This window comes from Meles meles, chromosome 1 (genome assembly GCF_922984935.1).
Source record: "Meles meles chromosome 1, mMelMel3.1 paternal haplotype, whole genome shotgun sequence".
Taxonomy (NCBI): domain Eukaryota; kingdom Metazoa; phylum Chordata; class Mammalia; order Carnivora; family Mustelidae; genus Meles; species Meles meles.
The window spans coordinates 211498203-211520838 of NC_060066.1; the positions used below are offsets into that span (position 1 = coordinate 211498203).

Consider the following 22636-nt stretch of genomic DNA (forward strand, 5'->3'; position numbering starts at 1 on the left):
AATTTTACAAAGGAGAAAGGAAGCACAAAGAGGGGAGGTGACTTGCCCAAAGTGACACAGCTAGACTGGGAAACCAGGCACCAGAGCTTCGGTTTTGTAAATCATGAAATATTTCATGCATACTGAAAAGTACAGGAAAAAAATGTAGTGAATTTTCGGTTCACAGCCGTCACCCATTTCCCTTTTGGGTTCCCTTTTTTTTTAATTACTTGTAGGAGTCCTTTGTAAATCCTAAATGTGGATCATTTGTTGTTTGTCAACTGTACCTATCTTTTCCCGGTCTGTGGCTTGTATTGTCCTTCTGTTTCTGCTGCTGCTGATGTTTGGTGAGCAGAAGTTTCTAATTTTAACAAATTGTCTGCCATGTTATTTGTGGCTTGTACTTTCTGAGACTTGGTCGAGAAATCTTTGTTAGTATTCTCCCAACTTTCCCTCCCATTTTTTTCCTTCCAATTTTGCTTTTCACATTTAATTCACCTGGAAGGTACTCTTGTATTTGGTACGAAGTGAATCAGTTAATATTTTTTCTAGATGCACAATCTGTTCTTCGGCACCAATTATTGATTGCTCCAGTCTTGTATCACTAACCTGTTGTAGGGGAGGAAAAATATCTTTTTCCTTCTACCGTTCTAGGTTCTTGGCGGGGCTCTGTGGCAAAGACAGATTAACGAAAAGCATACAAATTTACTTAATATAAGTTGTACATGACCCAGGTATCTTCACAAGGAAATGAAGACCTGAAGAATATTTTATACTGGGTTTGAGGAAGAGTGGAAAGTCATGGGAAAACGTGCAAGGACAACGTTGCATGAGCCAAGAAGAGTAAACTGGGGGAAACTTAGCAAGGTTTATTCAATCAGATTTCTCTTGGCATCCCCCATCTTTGGAGATAAGGATGCTCTTTTTCTCTGGGTACAGAAAGAGCACCTGTCCTGTGAGGGTCTATGCTCTACTTCAGGGGTAGGTCAAAGAGTCCTTCCCGTAGCTGTCATTGCTCAAATTCCTCCCATTTAGATTATTCAATATGCTAAGGTGCCATATTTGGGGGGAACACATTTCAAACCCTGTCACAACTGTGCCACCTCTACCATATAAATAATACCCATACATCTGCGAGTTTAATTTTGGGCTCAGTTCCTTTAGTCTGTTTGTCTACCTCTATGCCATTACCACATGTCTCAATTCCTGTAAGCTTATCATAAGTCCCAATATTTATAAAGGCAAAGCCCACAACTTCTCACCTTGCCCTCTTTGTTCAAAATACCCTTAACTATTTGTCTTAATTTGTTTGCTTTTCTATCTAAATTCCAAGATAATTTTGTCAACTCCTCAAATTTCCTTTTGGGGCTTTGACTGGTGTTGCATTGAATTGATATATTAATATGGAGTGTGCTGACATCTTTATGAGATATTGAGTATACCTATCCATGAAGATGGTATATAGCTCTTCTTTTCTTCAATATGTTTCAATACCTACATTTTAAACAATTTTAGACATTGTATAATTTATAAGTTTTATAATTGTCATTCTACAATTTTCTCTACAGAAATTGTACATGTATTTTGCTATATTTATTCCTTGGTTATACAATTTTTCTTCTTCTGCTTATATATGGTTGTTTAAAAATTGTACTGTTGCCCATATATAAGAATACAGTTGCATTTTAAATATTAACCTGAAATTCAACAGCCACGATGAATATTCAGTTCCAAAAAATGTATTAGTTCAAACATTCTCTTGAATTTTGTGCAGATGATCACATTATCTGTGACCTATGACAGTTTTGTTTTTTTCTTTTCTACATTACACCCTTTATTGATTTTTCTGTTCTTAATGCACAGGTTAGGACACGAAGCCTTCATATGCTTGAATGGAAGTGCAGACAGTGGGCACTGCTGTCTCACACCTGATATTAAAGGAAGGTTTCGCATTTAATCTTTTTTTAAAAAAAGATTTTATTTATTTATTTGAGAGAGAGGGAGAGAGAATGAGTGGTGGGGAGGGGCAGAGGGAGAGAGAAAGAGAAGCAGATTCCCTTCTGAGTAGGACCTGAGATCATGAACAGAACTGAAGGCAGACTTTTAGTTGACTGAGCCACCCAGGTGCCCCCTCACTTAATATTTAAATGTAATATTCACTGTAAGTGTTTGGCAAATGTCCTCTATCCATTATGGAAGATCCCTACTATTTCTTTCTTTTTCTTTTTAAAGTTTCATTTATTTACTTGACAGAGAGAGACAGTGAGAGAGGGAACACAAACAGGGGGAGAGAGGAAGGGAGAAGCAGGCTTCCTGCTGAGCGGGGAGCCCCATGGGGGGCTCGATCCCAGGACCCTGGGATCATGACTTGAGCTGAAGGCAGATGCTTAACAACTGAGCCACCCAGGTGCTCTGATCCCTTCTATTTCTAAGGAGTTACAAATCTTAAAAAAAAAAAAAAAAAAAAAAGGAGTTACGAATCTTTACTCTGGTTTTAAGAACAGTTTTTATTAATTAATATTTTCATTGTAGATGTGAGATATGCTCATAGAGAAATCAAATAAGAGGAAAGTAGAAATGCACCTTCCCACTTCCAGTCCTTCTCTTCAGACAAAATCACTGTTAACATTTTGTCTTTCCTTCCAAAAATTCTCAATGCACATATTAGCACCAATTTGTATGCCCTGTTTTTCCACACGAAGAGACCACACTGTACTCCTGTTCTGTAATTGGATTTTTTCAAATAAAGCATCTTGGCCGTGAGTCAATGTCAGTACACATAGGTCTACCTTGTTCTTTCTAATGGCTGCAACACATTCCACTGTATGGATGCTCGTGGTTGTTTAACCAGTTGTCTACTGATGTACCTTTAGGCTGTTTCCTTATTTATAGTCCTTCTGCTGGCTGTTACACATACCATCATAATGAACAAATCTTTATATATTTGTGCAGGTACATCAGCAGGACGAATAGGAAGAGTTCCTAGTTGTGAACCTCATTGTCTAACGCCAAACCTCTTTCCCTGAATCACCCCTCTCTTCATTAAAGGAGACTCAGGTAGACTGTACTTGCCTCAGTCAAGACCCTCCAAAACATGTGGGTCTTTGCATCTCCTTCTTTTCCTGACAAGAAGTCAGGTCAGAAACCCAGAGGGCAGACATCCTGCCTCCTGGGGCTGTTCCTGTGGACCCATAGTTCCTCTTGGCTTGTCTCAGCCACTGCAGACTTTGGACCCAATTGTGTTTCTCTAGACTCTCAGTGTCTCCTGATCTTTCCTTGTCCGTGTCCTGCCTACTTGGGTGCCTGGTACCTGTGGGTTCCTCCCCACTTTCAAGGACATCCTTGGTCTTGCACTTGGCTCCATGGTCTCTTCTTGCTCTTCTTGACACTGACTCATGCTCTGCGTCTCCTGCCTCTGTGACACTCCTTTTGTCTTTCCTGTAAAAACTGACTCCCTACCCCGACCTCTTGCCTGATCTTGGTCCCGTGCCTTTGAAGGGGATCAGAATGTGCCGTCCTAAAGTATGCTACCTGGGCAGAAGGATAATTTTGGACTGAAGGCAACTGAGATAAAGTGACCACAGGAAGGGCTCTCTGTTCTCCAGGGATCTGCCTGAAGACAGGGCAGACACTCCCCTAGGGAAGGTATCCTAGGCTTCTCTTGTACCAGGATGGGAAGAGCAACCCTATGGTCAGAGATGGAGATGGGACTGAGGTGACTTTGCATAAGCAAATCTTACAAAATAACCCTGTCTGACATTGGTTCCTCCTCCCCGTATATTTACCTTCCCACAATTTGCTGCCCCCAGAAGTCCCCTCTTCTTTGTCTTGGCTCTTTTCTGCAATTTAATGCCTTTCGTTAAAATGGTATGTAAGGGGGTGCCTGGGTGGCTCCATGGATTAAAGTCTCTGCCTTCATGGGGCTCTCTGCTCAGCAGGGAGCCTGCTTCCTCCTCTCTCTGCCTGCATCTCTGCCTACTTGTGATCTTTGTCTGTCAAATAAATAAAATCTTTGGGGAAAAAAAAAAAAGGTACATAAGCCCCCAAGTCTGGCCACTTCCTTGGGTTTTTAATTTTCTGTGAAAGTTCTGTATATCTAAAATTAAAAATAAAATTTGTATACTTTTTCCTCCTCTTAATCTGTCTTTTGTCAGTTTCATTTGCACACTCCACTCAGGAACCTAAGAGGGTTGAGGAAGCTTTTCCTCCCCTCTGCAGTCCACGCTCCATTCTCAGCCACAACACTGCGCTGACCAAGGGCCCACAAGGAGAGCTTACTTGGTTAAACACACTCTCTCATGTACTCTCTACCGTCCAGCCTGGAGATCTTTTAATTGAACCGCAGGGGCGCCTGGCTGCCTCAGTTGGTTAAGGCTCTGCTTCCTTCAGGCTCAAGCTCGGGTCATGGTCCCAGGGTCCCGGGATCGAACCCCACATCAGGCTCCCTGCTCCGCGGGAAGCCTGCTTCTCCCTCTCCCATTCCCTATGCTTACTTCCCCTCTCTCGCTGTCTCTCTCACTCTGTCAGATAAACAAACAAAAAAAATCTTTTATAATAAAATAAAATAATAAAATATACACCGGATCACCGTACTGTCTCTTTTAGGATCTTTCTGTGGCATCTCAACACAATTAGAGAAAACCCAGCCACCGCGTAGTGACCTGCTCCTCCCTGCGCCGGTAACTCCCGTGACCACAGGGGCCACAAGCTGCTCCTTCCTCAGTTCTGGTGCTTTCTCCCTTCATGGCTTTGGATGGGCTACTCTGTCTGCTGGACGCATCCTCTACCATCTCTGCAAGGCTCAGCGTCCTCTAATAAACGCAGACATTATTCTTGATCACAGCAGCTCCTGTCTTCCTGGCCAGTTCACCATGTCCGCCCCCCCCCCCACCACCTGCAACTGATTTTCCTCGGAGGAATCACTTGCGCCCCATAATATGGTGTCAACCCACATGCCCCACCTTCCCAAAGGATGGGGCAAAAACCCAGCCAATCAGACTCTCTCCTCTGGAATTTGACCCCTGACTGTCTGGCATTTGAATTTTCAACAACAACAAAAACAGTTGTCGAGTTTTATCTCAAGTGCCCCTTAACTGTTCTTTTGAAAATCTGTCCCCCTGGCTGGCCCCCCTCCCCCTCCCTCCTCCCCCTCCCCCCCTCATTCCTGCCCACCCCCCCTCCCTTCTTTACACCCCCCCTCCTTTTCCTTCTGTTCTAAGTTTCCCCTTCCCTCCACTAGCCTCCCCTCCTCACCAATCCAGCTGCCTGAACTTCTGTTCTTTGTACTTGAGGAACCTGCTGACCCTCTCCACCGCTTCCCTCCCTTCCTCTGGACCCCCCGCCTCCCCGCCCCCGGTCTATCCAGCGCCCTCTATAAATATTTGGTGAAGGAATGAACAAAGCCTAATCATGAACGTGTGGCACTTCTCAAGAGGGGCAAGACACACTGGAAGGAAGGGGAGTGAGGCCATTCAAGGAAAGCGCAAACAGCGTAACTAGTAATTGCATTATAAGGGGCGCCTGGGTGGCTCAGTGGGTTAAAGCCTCTGCCTTTGGCTCAGGTCATGATCCCAGGGTCTTGGGATCGAGCCCCACATCGGGCTCTCTGCTACACGGGGAGCCTGCTTCCTCCTCTCTCTCTGCCTGCCTCTCTGCCTAGTTGTCATTTCTCTCTGTCAAATAAATAAAATATTTAAAAAAATGCTTTTGCCTTTCCTTTTTTTAAGATTTTATTTATTTGACAGACGGAGATCACAAGTAGGCAGAGAGGCAGGCAGAGAGAGGGGAAGGGAAGCAGGCTCCTAGAGAGCCTGATGTGGGGCTCGATCCCAGGACTCTGGGATCATGACCTGAGCTGAAGGCAGAGGCTTTAACCCACTGAGCCACCCAGGTGCCTTGGCTTCTAGGAGCCGCTGGGAGCCAATGAATGAAGCTCTGTACCGTAAATTCCTCTGCCCTGAAACACCCCATCTAACCACCTTCACCACTGAGGGTGATATCAACTGTAAAAATACGGGATTTTTTTTTTTATTCTGATGAAAGGGAACTTTTACTTGATGAAGGCCACTTTCTAGTAATATTCTAGATGCTGGAGACTGTCTGTTTCACCTCTTGACCTTATGTGTTGTGAAACTCATTCTTTTCTCTTCTGGACAAGGATGTGTTGCTGCATTCCACTGACCAACAGGAAGATGTGGAAGCGAGTGCTGACCTGCACCTGCTGGGCAGGAGGGAAACAGGCACATCCACAAGGAACTGAAGGTGTCCGCCCCCAGACCCCGTGAGGACCACCGACTCACAGTGCCCAGCGCGCTGCAAAAGTTCAATAGATACACGTCCGATGGCTGGATCTAGTTACCAGCGTTTTTGTTAAAAGCCTAATGTTGCAATAAAGCAATTCTTTCCCCACCCTTGTTTCAGACATAAACTAGAGTGATGGAATTCAGAGTTGGAAGATCATCTCCTCCAAGTGTCCATCTAAAGGTGGATCCTTGAATGGATCTTTCTAGATCCTTTCCGCATTTCTGTCCAACTCCGGATTTGAGCAATGTTCCCTTATGTGAAGCCAAAGACCATATTGCAAGTGTAGACAAAATAAGTCTACACTCTAACATGTGGTCCGTCCTCAAATATTTGGAGGCATTCTATCCTTTACTCTGGGGCCAGCCCCCAAGCCCTCAGACTAAAATAATCTTACCACCCCCCAACCCTGCCCGACTCACTGTTTCAACAACCACTCAGCCCCTTTACTGTACGCCCCCCTCCATCTATTCTCCAAGACTGGGGTCTCCAGGGGGAGCCCTCGTCCTTCTTCCCCAATCACTCTAAAAATTCTCTCAACTCATGCCCAAGACTTCAAACCTCTTCAGTCACCTAACGTTTCCCGGATTTACACCTATGGCCCTGACACCTGGTCCCCACGCCAGACCCATATCTTCAGCCAGCTCTTTGGTCCCTCCCTCGGAGGTCACACCATCTCACACTCTGCCTGCTCCCACCTGGACCCTCTCTCAGTGAACAGCAACCCCCTCCCCAGCTGCTCCGATGGGTGATGGGTGTCCCACTGCTTTCTTCCTTTTCCCTCCTCTCCTCACCCCCAGTTAATCACCAAGGCTTATTGTTTGTATCTCCACAGCTTCTCAAATCCCTCCTACTCTCTACCTCCCCTGCCATCACTCCAGTGCAAGAATTTCTCACCTGAGCCGTTATTGGAGCCTCCCCTCCCTCCTTTCGAAACACTCGTTGATGACTTCCACGGGACCTAAAATAAAATCAGAACATGAGCCACCCTCCCTGAGTCTTCACCTTCATTCTCTGAGTCTCTACTCGGTGATCACAACTGTCACCACTCTGGCCTTATTTGGGCTCTTTGGGAACCCAGTCTCTACCGCAGGGCCTTTGCATACGCTGTCTGGGTCCCCTTTTCTTGGCAAGGTTGCCTCTTGCTTCCCTGAGCCTCCTGGTGCTTTCTTATAACTCCTAGAATAATTTGTTAATTCATAAGAAATTTACATATGTATGTATGTATGTGTGTGTGTGTGTATGTATATATATATATATATATATATATATATATATATATATATATACTTATACATATTTTTACTGTATGCCTGTACCCGCAACTAGATTCTAAATTCCATGCAGCCGGGGATCTGGTCAGTTATCTTTCTCCCATGTCATTCCCAGCACCTAGGAAAGCTCTTGGCACATATTAGGTGTTTGATAAGTATTTGCTGAGCGAACATGCTGATGGTTCAAGTATACATTTCCTCCTGCCAGTCTCTCCCATGGTGGCCCGTGGGGCTAGGCAGCTCTAACGACTCAAAACCCCCCTCCTTATCTCTCTCCCCAGGCTGTTTGTCTTCTGTAATCCCGTCTCTGCGAATAGCCCCATGACCCTGGGTGCCGCCATCACCCCCATATCCAGAGTCAAGCCAAGTCTTGTCCATTGTACCTTCTTAATAACTCGTATTTCTGTGCCGAACTTTTAAAAAATTAATATATTTATTTATTTATTTATTAGAGAGAGAGAGCATGAATGGAGACAAGGAGGAGGAGGTGGAGAGAGAAGGAGACTCCCTACTGAGCAGGGGGTCCGATTGGGGCTCGATCCCAGGACCCTGAAATCATGACCTGAGCCAAAGGTAGACACTTATCTGAATGAGCCACCCAGGCACACCCTCTGTGCCAAACTTTTCACCCTCACACCCTCACCACTCTGAAGGTTTTGTTCAACCCTCAGACCTCGCACCCGGTTGCTTTTGCTTCTGATCCTGGGACACCCTCCTCCCAACAATGCTGTCTGCACCCGGTCAGCAAAGCACCATTCCTAACTTCCCTGTGACAACATTACTCCTTTCTCTGTCCTCCTTGCCCCCTCCCAGGAGAGGGTCAGCTTCCCCTACCCGTGTGTTTTTGAAGAAGGGACTGAGCCCCTTCCCATACCAGCCATGCCCTGCTCCTTGGTGCCTGCAACCTTCTACCTTAGGGATGAACTGGCAGGTCCGCGTGGCTAGGAGACCATGTTCTGGGAAGTCCTCTTTGTTCAGGAATAAAGATGATGCTTTTATCTCCACCTGCCAACTCCTGTCCCAAGTAGGCTGTCCTAATGCCTACCCCTGGAGCACCGAACCTTGAATGTAAGATAAAAGGTACAACGCACTTAGAAGAGCATCTGGCATAGAAGTTCTTCGGAGACATCAGGTGAGACAAACTTGGCGGGGAAGGGGGTTATTAGCGGCCCCCGGAAACCTCAGCTGTCCTGCCAAGCCTGGGCTCTCGGGACTCACATGTTAAGCCAGGGGAGGTGTTCGTCCAAAGTAAAGCTGTGCCCTGAGTGGGAGGGAAAGAACAGCCCTTCATGAGCAAGCCCCAAACCACACCACGATCCCTTCAACCAGACCGCGGAGAACCAGCGCCCAGTCTCTGCGGGGGCTGCTGCCATTTCCTGCCGCCTGCAGCCCACTTACCCTGCACTGAGGGCCCAGTTGCTGGCCCGGTGACTCAAAGCCCTGTCATCTTCCGATTAGCATCCCCTTCCTCCCCCTCCTGCTCCTCCTCCCCCTCCTACCCCTTCCCGCTTCCCGCTCCTCCCCCCTCCTTCTCTCTCCCTCCTCCCCCTCCTCCTCTTCCTGTACCTTCCCCTCCTCATCCTCTTTCTCCCCCTCCTCCCAACCAAATCCCAGACACGCCAGGTGCCAGGTGCACCTGGGAAGGAGTCCTGCACTGTCTCCTCCCCCACTGCTCGGGCTGCTGCACGGCTCCCTCCCCCGCTCAGCAACCGGAGGCCTCCTTGCTCTTGTCATCCCCAACTTGGAAACCCCTTGACAGCTCCCACTGCTCCCAGAATAAAGTCCAGACATGTCCCTCATCAGCTTCTTTTTCAGCTCTGGCCTTCTCAGCCTCCCCTGGGGCCCATCAAGCACTCGGGGGTGGGGGTGGGGGGTCAGACACAGGAGGCTTCTTCGCATTCCTCCGAGGCTGTGCCCTCTGCAGACATGACTCCCATCCTAGTGACCTCTCAAAGGTAGCTCGCCCGTCCGGATTCTTAGTTTGAAGTGGCAAAACTGACTGACTAATTTAGACGGAAAGACGATTTTGGAAGGGTATTGTGTAGAGCAGCAACCAGTAGGAAGGCTCAGAACCAGACTTTAAAACAGCCGGCATGCCTCACGCCGTGGGCCAGGTCAGTGTCAGGGTCCCGGGTTCGAGCCATGGTCACGAGAGCTGTCGCCACAGCTGGGGAAGGGTCTACGATCACCTTAACTTGCTGTGGGATCTGGGCTTACTTCGAAATGAAAAGTTTTAATGAAAGAACGACAAGTTGGAGCCAGGCGCGGAGGGGGCTGGGATGCTGGGAGCAAGGGAGCAGACCCTCGCCGTGCACGCTGGGTACCGCGCGGGGCCGATGGTGCTGGCGAAATCTCTCAAGGATCCCCACTCCCACTTGCCCATCCGAGGGCATCTGATCCGCCACAGCCAGGTCTCCGGTCCACACCCCGACTACGAGGGAGGACACTGTCTCGGCCCCTCACACGTTTGTCCAGGCAGGTAAGGTCTGTTCCCACCAAGGCTCCCAATTAGGCAGCTGAAATTAGTGATGGGAAGTCAGAGAACAGGACACAGTCCTCTTCAATTAAAGTCTGTGGGCCCTCCCCCAGCCCCCGTAGAGTTTGCATATCTTTCATTCAATGAGTATTAAGCGACCACCTGGGCCACCCTTGCAAGGGTCCTGCGGACAGCCAGGCAAACAGGACTCCTGTGCTCTGAGTCCTGGCTGTCCTCCCCGTCAGGCAGGTTTCCTCCCTCTCTGTCTTATGGTATCCTCTCCACATGAAAATGCAGAAAATACAGGACAGGAGGAATCCCCGTGGCTCGTGGCGTGGCTCCTGTGGCTCCCCGGAACAGCGCTCCTTGGTCTGCTGTGCCCCACCCCTGCCTGTGTCCTGCCCTCATCATTTTCCGTTTCCCTTTCGATTGTGCTCTGCATTCCTGAGATCACTCTCAGAGGTCCCCATCTTGTATTTGCCAGTGGTAGGAGACTTTCTTTTCTTTTTACGCACCTGCTCTTACCCATCTCAGCCTCCCCTTGGAACGATGTCCATTTCCCTCTCTTTGGAAAGTCGTTTGTAATGACACAATCGGAACTACTCTGAACCGAGCTCCCTTTTTGAGATGCATGTCTTAGAATCACAAGACTTCTCCATGCCTTTTGAGGTCTCCCACGCTGATGATCAGAAAATATGCCTAAATCTGTGTTATCCTTCTTGGATATCGTGAATCCTAAAATCACAGAGTTGGCTACTTCCAGATTTCTATCATGTCTATTTGGCTAACAGTCCCTCCATAGGGCGGCCATTCCTGGGAGTAATTCTTTTGAGACACGAAATTGCTAATAAGTCAAGAATTTGTCAGAAGCCTCACAATCTAATTTCCTCATAGTAGCAAAAATGGCCTTCTGAAAAATCTGGAACAAATCATGTCACCCTCCGTGGACACCATGAGATTATCTGCCCTTCTCACCCAGCTCCTCCTGCACCACTCCTACCGTGTTCTTTCCACTCGTTGAACATCTCCAACCCTTCCCTGTCCCAGGACCTTTGCACCTGCTGTGTTCACTCTCCTTTGCTTAGCTAGCTTCTCCTCCTCTTCCTTTAGGTCTCGGGGTGGATTTCACAACCTCCTGGAGGTTTCCTCTGATCACCCATCCTTCCTTAGGTCTCTCTCAGTTATTCTCCACCCGAGCCCCTGACTTAGTGAGTGCTGAGTTCGGCTTTTGCAATTACAGTGGTTCTTAGTCTGTTAACTTGTCCGGTTCTCGTTCTGGTTATGCTCTCTTTCTGCCACGGGAAGGCCAGATTTGGGAGGGCAGGGGCTATGACATCTGTCTCGTTCACCACTGTGTCCCCAGCACCTATCCCAGTGCCTGGCCAATGACCGATACTCAGCAAACTTGGGTGAGGGGTGGTGGTGAAGGAATCCCGTTTTCGTGAATAGCTTTCCAGCAAACTAGGTTTCTAGAAGTGAAGTCCGTTCACTTCTAGATTCTGCTCTCCGCCCATTTGCGGAGCTCTGGTGGAAACGATGGAATTTCTTCTGGGGCCAGATGGCCTGCAGGGTGCTGCGATGACAGCGAACTTCTGTCCTTCTCTCAGCTGTACCGTCAGTCCCTCTTCATCCCACGTCCCTCAGACCTCCCAGGTCTCTGCGTTTTGGGTGGAGCCCAGACTGTCTCGTTCTGGGAGATCCTGCTTCCAGGCCACAAGTACCACTTCTGCCTGTCTTAACTGTTCCCTGGGTGAATCCCCAGGTACTTCCTGACCTCCCGTTCTTTCTCCATCACCCCGTTGTCCTGCACAGCAACACGAACCACGGATTCTTGGGAGTTTTTCTTCCTTCGCTGCAATATTCAGCTTATAGCGGGCTCGCTATGCAGCGGGTCCTGGGGCAAACCCATTCTGTCCCTGGCTGGTGCATTCCACTTCCAGCTAAGAACTTCTGTGTTCTGGAGTCTTAAGACGGGCAAGATCCAGGAAATCAAAATTCAAATAACCGACCATTCGTCTCTCTCATTTTCTTTTTCAACCATTCCAAGTCAGCAGGAAGAGACTGGGAAACCTCTCCTCCGCCTTTTCTGTGCTGGGCCTGGGACCCCAGTCTTCTGAGGGTGCTCCTGGGCGGCTAGTGCAGCAGGCTGAGGGTCGGGAGGGCTGGAGGGTCACTCCAAGTAATAATTGGGGAGACCACACACCTCCCATGGCCACGTCAGGTCCAGGGGGCCCCCGCCATGCTCCTTTGCTGGGGGTATCCCACCCCCCTGACTCATCCCTCTTTCCCAGACAACTTCCCTGCTTCTCCGGGAGACATGGTTTCTCCCCGGGGCCTTTCCACTCCCACCCAACTCTACTTGGGTTTTGACTCCTTGAGCCACCCTGTTGTTCTGTGAGCAGTCTGACCTGGCCCTGCTCTCTGCCGAAGGCCCAGGCGCCACACCAGGACCGGATCACACCTTCCCTGAGTCCCGGCTAGCAATTGCACTCACACTTTCCCTTCTGTTCCATGTCCCAGTCTCCTGCTTTCTCTGCTCTTGTCCTGGGTTTAGAGGAATCAACTGCTTGCTTCCTCCATTCCTACTGGATTGGAAGGCTGCGCCCATTTAGAAACTGAGGCCTGAGGTCAGGATCACCTCTCCCCTCTTGCCCCGGCACCACGCACAGTCCCTGCACAGTGCAGGCGCGCCAATCTTTGTTGAATGAATGAAGATACTACTTCTGCCAACTCTTCATCCTCCTGGGAGAGGCCCAAATCCATCCTGGACGGCTTCATCTGCTCAGTGGGCTTGATAACCAGCTGCCCTCACCCAGAAGGATGCACACTGCTTGAGGCCTGTCCCTGGGACTGCCATCTTGGTGTCTGGGATGCGAATGAAATGCCCAGAGGGGTTCTGATTGCCCGTGACTGTGAGGTGATACATGGGAAGAACCCATCTGGGTGCTCGGCACGGCAAATACAGGCAGGTGCCTTGCCTACAACAGTCAGGAGGAGGAGGAAGAGACAGAAGTTGACAAGGTGACAGTGATGATCACGGGGAGGGTGAGGACACTCCCTGGCTTACTGCTGAGCCGAACTGTGTCTGTTTCCCAGGCTCCGCTTTTTCTCCACCTCATCCTGAAGAAGCCTGAAGCCACTTCCTTCTCATAGATACAATGTCAAATTTTCTCCTACCCAGGATCAGAAATAAAGGCTTAGCTCCATCAGCAAATGATGACCGGTCAGAATGGCCAGTGAGAGCCGCCAGAGGGTGAATCACCTGGCAGATGGGAAGAAAACCCTCCAAGGAAGAAAAGCATTCATGTTTCTTTTGTCTTAGATTTATCAATCTCTGCAGTCAGGACTCTTATCTGTTTGTCTCCATACTCCAGGAAATGGATATTCTTGGGATTCTGGGGAGGATAATAGGTCTAGAAAGAATTTTCAAATGGTTCCATGCAACAATGATAAATAGGATGTTTCCTTCCCCCGATTATTTGTCATTTGTCATAATAAAATCTTATGGATCAGATTAAATTATAGAACCACCCATCTTCATGAATTGAATTAGAAAATACTGCAGGGGAGGAAAAAACTTTCCTCTTGCCTCTTAGGTTCTCTGCCTAGGGCCTACGAATTAGGCTCACAAAAGCCAGATTAGCAGGAAATAGGCATACACATTTTATTTGACGTCATCTTTTCATTTTTACATGGGCAGAGGCCTTCAGAGAAAATAAATGAAGACCCAAGGAAACACTTACACTTGGGGAGTTTATAAACCGTTTCAACAAGGGGGGACAAAATGTGAAGAAGTGACAAGACAAAGGAAAAGACGTGTGGGCTTCTAGGGCTGGTGAATGTGGGAAGATACACATATGGGAGAAACTACAGAAGACTAGGGCTACTGAGTAAGGTTTTATTGATGTAGACTCAGGTCGGCATTATCCCCGTCCCTGGTGATCTAGGTTGTTCTTCCCTTCCTGGTAGGAGGGAGAGGAGGACACCTCCAAAGGGAAGTACAAGCGCTACTTTCCGGCAGATTGCAGGAAGGCAGAATGCATCTCCTGGGTCTGCTTTTTCTCCTTTGCCTTCAGCTCAAAATAATCATCATGGCAGAGCATCATATTTGGGGTGGCATATTTTATTGGGCGCCTGGGTGGCTCAGTTGGTTGAGCAGCTGCCTTCGGCTCAGGTCATGATCCCGGCGTCCTGGGATCGAGTCCCGCGTCGGGCTCCGTGCTCGGCAGGGAGCCTGCTTCTCTCTGTCTCTGCCTGCCACTCTGTCTGCCTGTGCTCACTCTCGCTCTCTCTCTCTCTCTCTCTGACAGATAAATACAAAAAAAAAAAAAAAAATATTTTAAAATAAATTTAATTATATTACCCTCAAAACTCTATAGAAACCCAAAGGAGAGGAAAATAGAATCTTGCCCCCTGGAGACGTGAGATTTATTCAGGAACAGAGGATCACTGAAATCAACATTAAGTTACTAACATACACTGGAAAGCAACTGAGATGACGGCAAGTATGTTTTTCACTTAAACACATTAAATGTCTTCTCTCTGATCTTTCTTGTGCCGCAAAACATCTTTTTTAAAAAAATAATGTATATGTAAGTGATTCTATACTTCAAACTGGTGAGGTTGAAATAGATGATGTTTGGTGTGACTCATTATTTCGAAGAGGGTAAATCATTCAAAAGGAAGAGGAGCTTATCTGTAGGTTTCCTAAAATGCTTGGTCTTAGCATCCCTGTGAATGGAGGGAATGGGGTTCCCTGACCTTCCAGGAACCTGTACCACATCACGCCTCTGCTCAGCCCCAGAGGTGGATGCCTGGGCTCTTGCCAGCTTGAGCACGAATGCAAAGGCCTGCCTTCCCCTCTTGAATTATGCATAACACCGAAGGCAAGGGTGTTATTGCTTTGGGCAGAGAAGATTTTCTCCAGATCTGGTCACCTTCTGAAGACATTCATTTTATTTCAGTGGAGGCTAAGACTGACACTCATTCATGTCCAGGGTCAGGATGACTGACACGACTTAGACTCTTTTCTCCCCAAAGCCCAATGTTCTACAAAATTAGATTTTAAACATACTCTTCTCATCTCCCAAAGTATAAAGTTAAGAAAATGGAATTAATTTCATTATATATGAGGAAAATCACAGAAAACCATATAGCTAAAGTTGAGAGTTATATTTACTATAACATCAAAAGTAGTTTTATTTTTGCTCTTAGGAGCTTTATAACTTTAATAACCATTTGCTAAATAACTCTTTAAATTAACAAGGCATCAAGGAGCAAAGTCAAAGGAAAAAAGCATTGTCTTAAATAACTCAAAGTTCAAGCCAGATTTTCAACTGGGTATTGCCTACCTTCTTGAGGATGGGTCATTGACCTAGATGGTGACCAAGTGCCCACAGAGAGGAAGTTTTTAGTAAGTAAGTACCCAGCTGACTGAAGGAGCTAGTCTCTTTCAGGGTAGGAATTAAGAGGAGTAATCACCCAAAGCTAGCAACCCTCAAGTCCCAGTGGTCTTCCAGGCGGGAGGCATTAAAGGTGTCCAGCCTGGAGATGATCCTAGTGGGACCAGTTTAGGCAGTAAGTGGTTACTGCCTCAACTCTCTTAAAGGGTCTTGCCTTTTGCACATCCATCCATCTAGCCAAAAACAAAACACAAAGAGGGTGCCCCGGGATTGCTCATCTGAAAACAGGGGTCCTTCCTGTCACTAGAATCTCTGCCCGGGACCATGGATCTGTAAACCCTCCAATCCCTCCCACAGACCCATTTTCTGGAGGGTAAAAGCAAAATCAAACAAAAGAGGATTAGACTCTGATCCTTTCTTTTTGAACTCAGCTGCTGGGGTTTTACAGTTTAGAGCTGAATGAGGGTGACTTCAGCCAAATCCGGCTTGTTTCAGAATAAATGTAAAATAAATTCAGACGGCCCTGACTCATGCATGGGCCGCTGAGAGACAGCGGACCGTCCAGCTGCTCCCAGAAAATGTAACAGAACCAAGATGGGGATGTATTCAGCTCTGAGTGGTGCCTCAAGGCCCTGAGCCCCGAAATTACCTTGATAGGCCTGAGCCTTGATAGGCCTGAGCCGGCTGGTTATACAGTGGAGACAACGTGCGCTCAAGTCCAAATCCAGAGTTTTTTTTGCCAGAACTGTCTTCCAGGACTCCAAGCTCACGCCCTCTCTGGGCAACCCCTGGGAAATTCCTGTAAGTCACACGTTATTAACACATGGAGAGGACAGACAAGTGGCGGCTTTGAAACCCATTCCTGTGTCACACCTCGTCTTTTTTCTATCTTGAAGCGGCGCCTGCGTGGCTCAGCATCCTGGGATCGATCTCCACGTGCTGCTCTCTGCTCAGTGCGGAGTCTGCTTCTCCCTCTGCCCCTAGCCCTGCTCCTGGGCACTCTCTCTCTCTCAAGTAAGTAAAATCTTTAAAAATAAATAAATAAAATGGCTTTTTTCAGGGCAGACAGCAAGGCCCACCAAATGTCAGGGCGGAAAAGGAGCAGCTCCTTGCAGGGCGCGATCCCACTATCCTACCCTATGGGGGGGGACTGGGTGCCACTTAGTTAACTTCTCTATCCTCTGTCAAGTGGGGATCCCTGCTGCTGCCCTGAGCCCCCCAAGACATGACAAGCTTAAGTTACGTCTGAGCTTCAGGAGGAACCAAAAGCTAAATCTCTCAAGTCCCATATTGTCCGAGCTCAGAGGGACCTCACCTAGGGGAGGATGGAGCTGGGCTGATTTCTGCACCCGGAGTGGGGTCCCAGGGGGGCGAGGGTTTGCAGAAATTACATGCACAGCCTGAGTGGCCACAACGTGTCGCTTTCTGCCCCCCGCAGCACCACTTCCCCACCCCAGCCCAGCGCAGCCCTGAACTTGGGTCAGTCCCTCTTTTCCAGCCCCCGGGGACTCCCGCAGGTCACAGACAGTCCCGGAAGGCCCACCAGATCCTGTCACTAGGGTCAGGTGGCAGGAAAGCCAGGGTTCACTCCAGATCTGCCGCAGCTACAGCAGCGCTCACAGGAGGCTCAGGTTCAGGAGTTGAGGACAAACGAGCCCCGGCTGTAAACAAGCCCGTACACTTCTTCAAGGCACGAGCGCCACGAGGAGAAGGTGCGCGCAAGTGCTCACTCGAAAAATTCTCGGTGCGTAAAAATAACTTTGATAACCGCGCGAGGACCCCTGGCTCCGGGGAAAGGAATGGGCCCCGCGTCCCGGCCCGCTTCCCGCGCGGAGGCCGGCGGGCCCAGCAAGTGCGCGCTGCCGGGGGGGGGGGCGCTGCGGAGGCGGGGCCGGTGGGGGAGAGGGGGGGCGGGGCGGGGCTCGGGGGCGGGGCGGGGCCGGGAGGCGGGGGGCCCGGGGGCGGGGGCGGGAGGCGGGGGCGGGGCCGGGAGGCGGGGGCGGGGCCGCGTGACTCGCCGCACGGCTGCGCCTTAAAAGGGCCAGCGCTTCCGGGGGCGGTAGGGGTAGGGCATGATCAGGGGGCAAGTGGCTCCAACCTCTGCCTTCTTTGCTGCCACTCTGAAGGGTGCGCCCCCCGCCTCCCCGGCCCGGTTCCACCACAGGCCGAGCTCTCTGCCTGATCCCAATTTTCACCGCGGCGGGCCCTCCCACTTCTCTCCCTCCCCTCCTTCCTCCTCCCCCTGTCTCCGCCTCCGCCCACCCCTCTCCCCTCCCCTCTCTCTGGCTTCCCCCTTCTTTCTCCTCCTCCTGTCTGTCCCCCTCCTTTCTCTCCCAGCCCTTGCCCTCTCAGTCCGGTGCAGCTGAGCTGCTTCAGCCATAAAATATGCTCAGGCACCTAGTCCTTCTCCCCATCCCCACCTTTAAAAGGTCTCACCCCTCAAATGGCCTGCGCACTCCTCTTCCCCTTCATCCTTAAACTCCTCCAAAGCTCAGTCCTCAGGCTCGAACCCATGGCTGTCCGGCCTGTGACCCTGGACTCTCCTCAAAGTGTTCTTTTAAAACAAGGAGATCTTTATCATTTTAAAGTTAAAGAAGTCTCAGTTATAGTACAAAGAACCCCAAATCCTACCAGATGCCCCGTTCTTCCTCTCTCCATATATTTTTTTCTAAACCATTTGCAAGTAAATCGCACAATTACGCACAATTACCTACAGTAAATCGTAGGTCGTTTCTCCTTACCCCTGTACTTGGCTGTGTTTTTACTAAGGACAGAACGTTAATGGTAGAGTTAGCAAAAGACTCTTTTTAGGGATTCAGGGTGACCTCAGAGCTGCCCAGTCTGGTGGCCTGGCAGTGTTCTTCCGGCTTGACCTTCCTGCGCCTTGGTCTCTGTCTCTCTGTCTCTCACTCCCCGATTCTCCCCTTTCATGGGTTCCTCGCCTGGTTCCCTTCAGAGGTGGGCCAGCTTTCTGTCTCATTCTGCAGACCATCCGGGGAGGAGCCCATGGACTCCCACGAGGTCAGCTGCCCCCCATACTCAAGAGCTCCGGATCTTCAGCCTGGGCCCCCTCTAATCGTCTACTTGAACGTCCACAGCTTTCGAGGAACTGATGTCTGAATCCCTCACCGTCCTCCCACTCAGCGTTGTGCACTGGGCAGGTCAAAGAATTGGAGTCACTGCCCCTGTTCTGCCCCCTCCCCCACGCTCCCTGCACAGGGCTCTCCAAGCCTCTGAGATCTGTGACCAGCTGGTGGTCACACACTCTGGCCTCCTCCTTCTGCCTTTCTTCCATCTCCCTCCTCCCTTCCTGCAAACTCCACTTCCCAGAGCCCCTCACCCACCGCCCACCCGCCCAGCCCACCGGCAGTCTGTGCTTGACTTTGGAAGCTGTCTTTCATCAAGTCCCTGCCTTGATTGAGATCACTGCTCCCACCCCCCACCCCAAGCCCCAAGCTGTTTCCTGGTTCCCAATGGGAATTCTTGGGTCCCTGAAAAGATATTCAAATGTCAGGGGGAGTGGTGGGAATTTTCTGGGAAAAGGCTTATAACTTTCATTACATTTTTGAAAGGATCTGTGGCTTCTCCCCTCAAATAAAAGAAGCCTGCTTGTGGAGGTTCAAATTCCTTATGGGATCGGAAACCATTTACTCTGGGCTCAGTCCAGCTTCCCCAACTCAGTTCCCAGTGCTTCCCAAACTTGCTGGTCACAAGAATGACCCGAGGCGCTGGGTAATAATTCAGCTCCATGTCGGTCCCTCTCCTGTGGATTCTGATTCAGAAAGTCTGGTGGTGGTGCCTGCGGGTGAAGGGAGCCCCAGGAATCTGTACTGAGCAGGCAGGACCTTCTACTGGGGAAACACTGGGCTATAGTCAGGCATGGGCCCTCCTGTCTCCATACTTTTACATACAGTGTGGTTCTATTGGAAATTTGCGCCCATTCACCACCCCCGCCCCCCATACTGAGAATCCCCATTTATCCTTCCATGTCCGACACACACCTCAGCAGCTTGGGCAAAGTCTTCCGTGATCCCGCACGAACTGATGAGGTCGAGATGAAGAGGGCCTAGATGCATGGGTTTAACTGAGAGATGTCCCAGCCTTTCCCTGGACAGCCAGGAGGAACGGCTGGTGTTGGGGGTTGGGGGGGCTGTGCTCCCCTGTCTCACCCTTCGTGTTAATGTCACGTTCCAGGGCATTCACCATCGCTGGTTGCAGCCAGGTCCCTGCCAAGGCTTCAGCCCCGAGAAGGGGATGGGGAGTGTGAGGGGCCGGGCCTCCTGTCTGAAGGCCCTGCCAGTAATTGGCACCTCGGACTGGAGCTCACATTGACCAGAGTTTGGTCAAATCGCCCCACCGGCTGCAGGGGAGCCTGGGAAATGTAGTTTTTAGCAGAGTGGGCCTGTTGCCTGCTGTTTGCTCTCTGAGAGACCTGAAGCAAACATTTATTAGGCACTTACTGTGTGCTAGACATTAAGATGGCTACTGTCCTAAATCACCTTTTTAAAATCCTTGCAAATATTTAACCAACACCAGGATAGCTAGGAAAGGGCTTAGGTGGGATCCAGACCCCCTGAGGCATGTCCCACTGACGTCCTCACCCATGGGTGGCTTAGATTCTTTCCCCTTCCTTCCTTCCTTCTTTCCAGATTTATTTATTTATGAGAGAAATAGAGAGAGCACACCGGGATGGGGGAGGGCAGAGGGAGAGGAAGAGACGCACACTCCATGGAGCCCGACGTGGGGCTCAGTCTCACGACCCTGAGATCCTGACCTGAACCAACACCAAGAGTCAGACACTCAACTGACTGCAAACCGCCCCCCCCCCCGCCAGAGGGGACCCAAGTTAGATTATTTTCTTTGCGTGTCTGCCTCTTCCTCCCACCCCACTGAGGATATGCTTAATAAATATTAGGCTAGTGGTCAGAGTGGGATTTTTAAGTTAGCTCATGAAAAATGACATAATGTCACCTCACTGGCTATTTTTGGTTACCCCCTCCTGCGCCCCGTGAGTGAGAATTAGCTCTCAGGCTCTACAAGAGGTCAGGCAGAGTCCGGATGCCGACCTTAGGGATATGACATGGGATTAGATGAATCCCAGGCCCCTCGCAACCCTAACAGGCTGTATTTCCCTGCCATTCAGTCGCGGTAACTGAGAGTGTCTCTGTCCTTCCACTCTGCAAGCCTGTGCTAAGTGCTTCCCCATCCAGACGGCGAGCACTCAGTCATGTTCCAACGAGGCCCCTACAACACGCATCCTGGGAGGAAAAGGTGGGTAGGAAACACATCAACAAGAAAATAAACACAACACAGACGGCGATGGGAGCAAGGGAGAACACGGACAAGGACAAGATGAGAAGTGCACACCTGAGGACCAGGGGACGCGTCTCTGAGCAGGTGACAATTCACTAGAGACCTTTATGAGAGAAGGGACAGCTGGGAAGAGCTTCCCTCAGGGAGGGACCAAGTCCAGGCCTGGAGTTTCTGAAGTTCCCGAAAGCAGCCAGGGAGGCAGCGTGGCCGGGGAGAGACGGAAGACGAGTCAGGGCCGCTGGCCCAGTCCGGGTTGCACGGCTGGGACCTGTTCTAATGGGCCATTAGGTCTCCCTCCGCTGTGAGCAATTCTACATAGATCGTTGGACAATTATCCCAGCTGCTACATAGAAGGTGGGATCTTCCCACGTGATGGGAGGATTTGGGGTCGGTCATCGGAGATCGGACAGAGGCTTCGAGTGGGCTGATCACAGTGGACACGAGGGGTGGGGTGTCTCTGTTCCAGTGGCGGCCCGCAAGCCTTGCTAAGAGAGCTTCTGTCTGGGTAACTACTGTCTCCTCATCTCTTATGTATTGCTTAGTCATTACACTCCCCGGAGTAGAGGAATCACAGCACAGCACCGCGGTGGCGGTCGGTGTGACCTCCTACCTACCGAGGTGCTCAAAGGCTGCATCTCTTTGACTCTGCGGATACTCATACTCATGGTTGAGCTCATCACATTGGCCTTAATCACTCTTCCGGCAGTAATCCCTGGAGATAATCGTGGACGTGGGTCCTGCTTCCATCAAGCTCAATCCCAGTGGAGAGACAGACAGTGAAGAAATAAATGTAAAATGACACCTGTGAGGAGATGTACAGTCTCAGGAGGATACATGAGGGGGCCTTTGACCACCCCCCCCCGGGACAGTCAGGACGGCTTTGAGGAAGGACTATAGGAGCTGAAACTGGAAGGGAGGAGATGGGGGGGGGGTGAAGAGCATGTGGACAGTGTCGATAGCATGTGCAAAGGCTCTGGGGCACGAGGGCCGGTGTTCCTTCCAAGAATATTTACTGAGCAGATAACAGGAAAGGTAAGGTGGGGACAAGAGTGGGTGGGTTTTTATCGGAAGACGGAGGCATTCCCTTACCATCTCTGGACCATCTGTGAGAATGAGAAAGCAGGTCCAAGCTTTGGAAAGCAGAGGGGATTTGATAGAGGCATTCGAGAAACAACATTCCCAGACTCTTACTGATTTGGGGGAGAGCTATGTCACTAAAAATGCATATTTAACCTAGAGATGGCAAGTTTTATTTGAAGCCAATTGTTCATATGAATGACCCAACTTCTTTTAAAATCTCCCTACTAGCCCCAAATTCAGAAAGCGTGTAAAATCAGCCTAACGTTTATAAGCAGCCAGGACGCTGGCATCCTTGGATAAGATTCCCAAATAATCAGTCCCACCAGCAGAGAGGAGGAATGTCCCAAACACTTATTCTTCTATGGTTTCATCCTTGTGAGAACTTCAGGGCAGTCCAAAGCCGGACCCAAACTATTCAAAGTCAGTATAGATCCGGGGACATTGCCTGTTAAATTTTTCTTTATTAAAAAAAGAAAGTGGCTCATTAGGCTCAGGAGAATGAATTACCTGCTGCAATACAGATGACACTCTTGGCATTCTTTTTTTTTTTTTTTTCTTTAACTCTTAACTTGGAGCACCTAAAAGAAAATAAGCCCGGGCGCCTGGGTGACTCAGTGGGTTAAGCCTCTGCCTTCAGCTCAGGTCACGATCTTAGGGTCCTGAGATTGCAGGGAGCCTGCTTCCCCCCCCCCCCCGCCTGCCTCTCTGCCTACTTGTGATCTCTTTCTGTCAAATAAATAAAATCTTAAAAAAGAAAGAAAAGAAGCCCAATCTCCTACCCACCCCTGCCCTGCATTTTAAAGAGTTCCCTG

The 22636-nt window shown here is 49.7% G+C and overlaps 1 long non-coding RNA gene across 1 annotated transcript; it reads left to right on the forward strand.

The window, feature by feature from the left end:
- The first annotated feature begins 16227 nt into the window (after positions 1 to 16227).
- On the forward strand, positions 16228 to 19060 carry LOC123955037. Its single transcript, XR_006821209.1, has 2 exons — positions 16228 to 17175; positions 18419 to 19060. It is a non-coding gene; the product is annotated as an uncharacterized LOC123955037 (long non-coding RNA).
- Positions 19061 to 22636: the final 3576 nt, after the last annotated feature.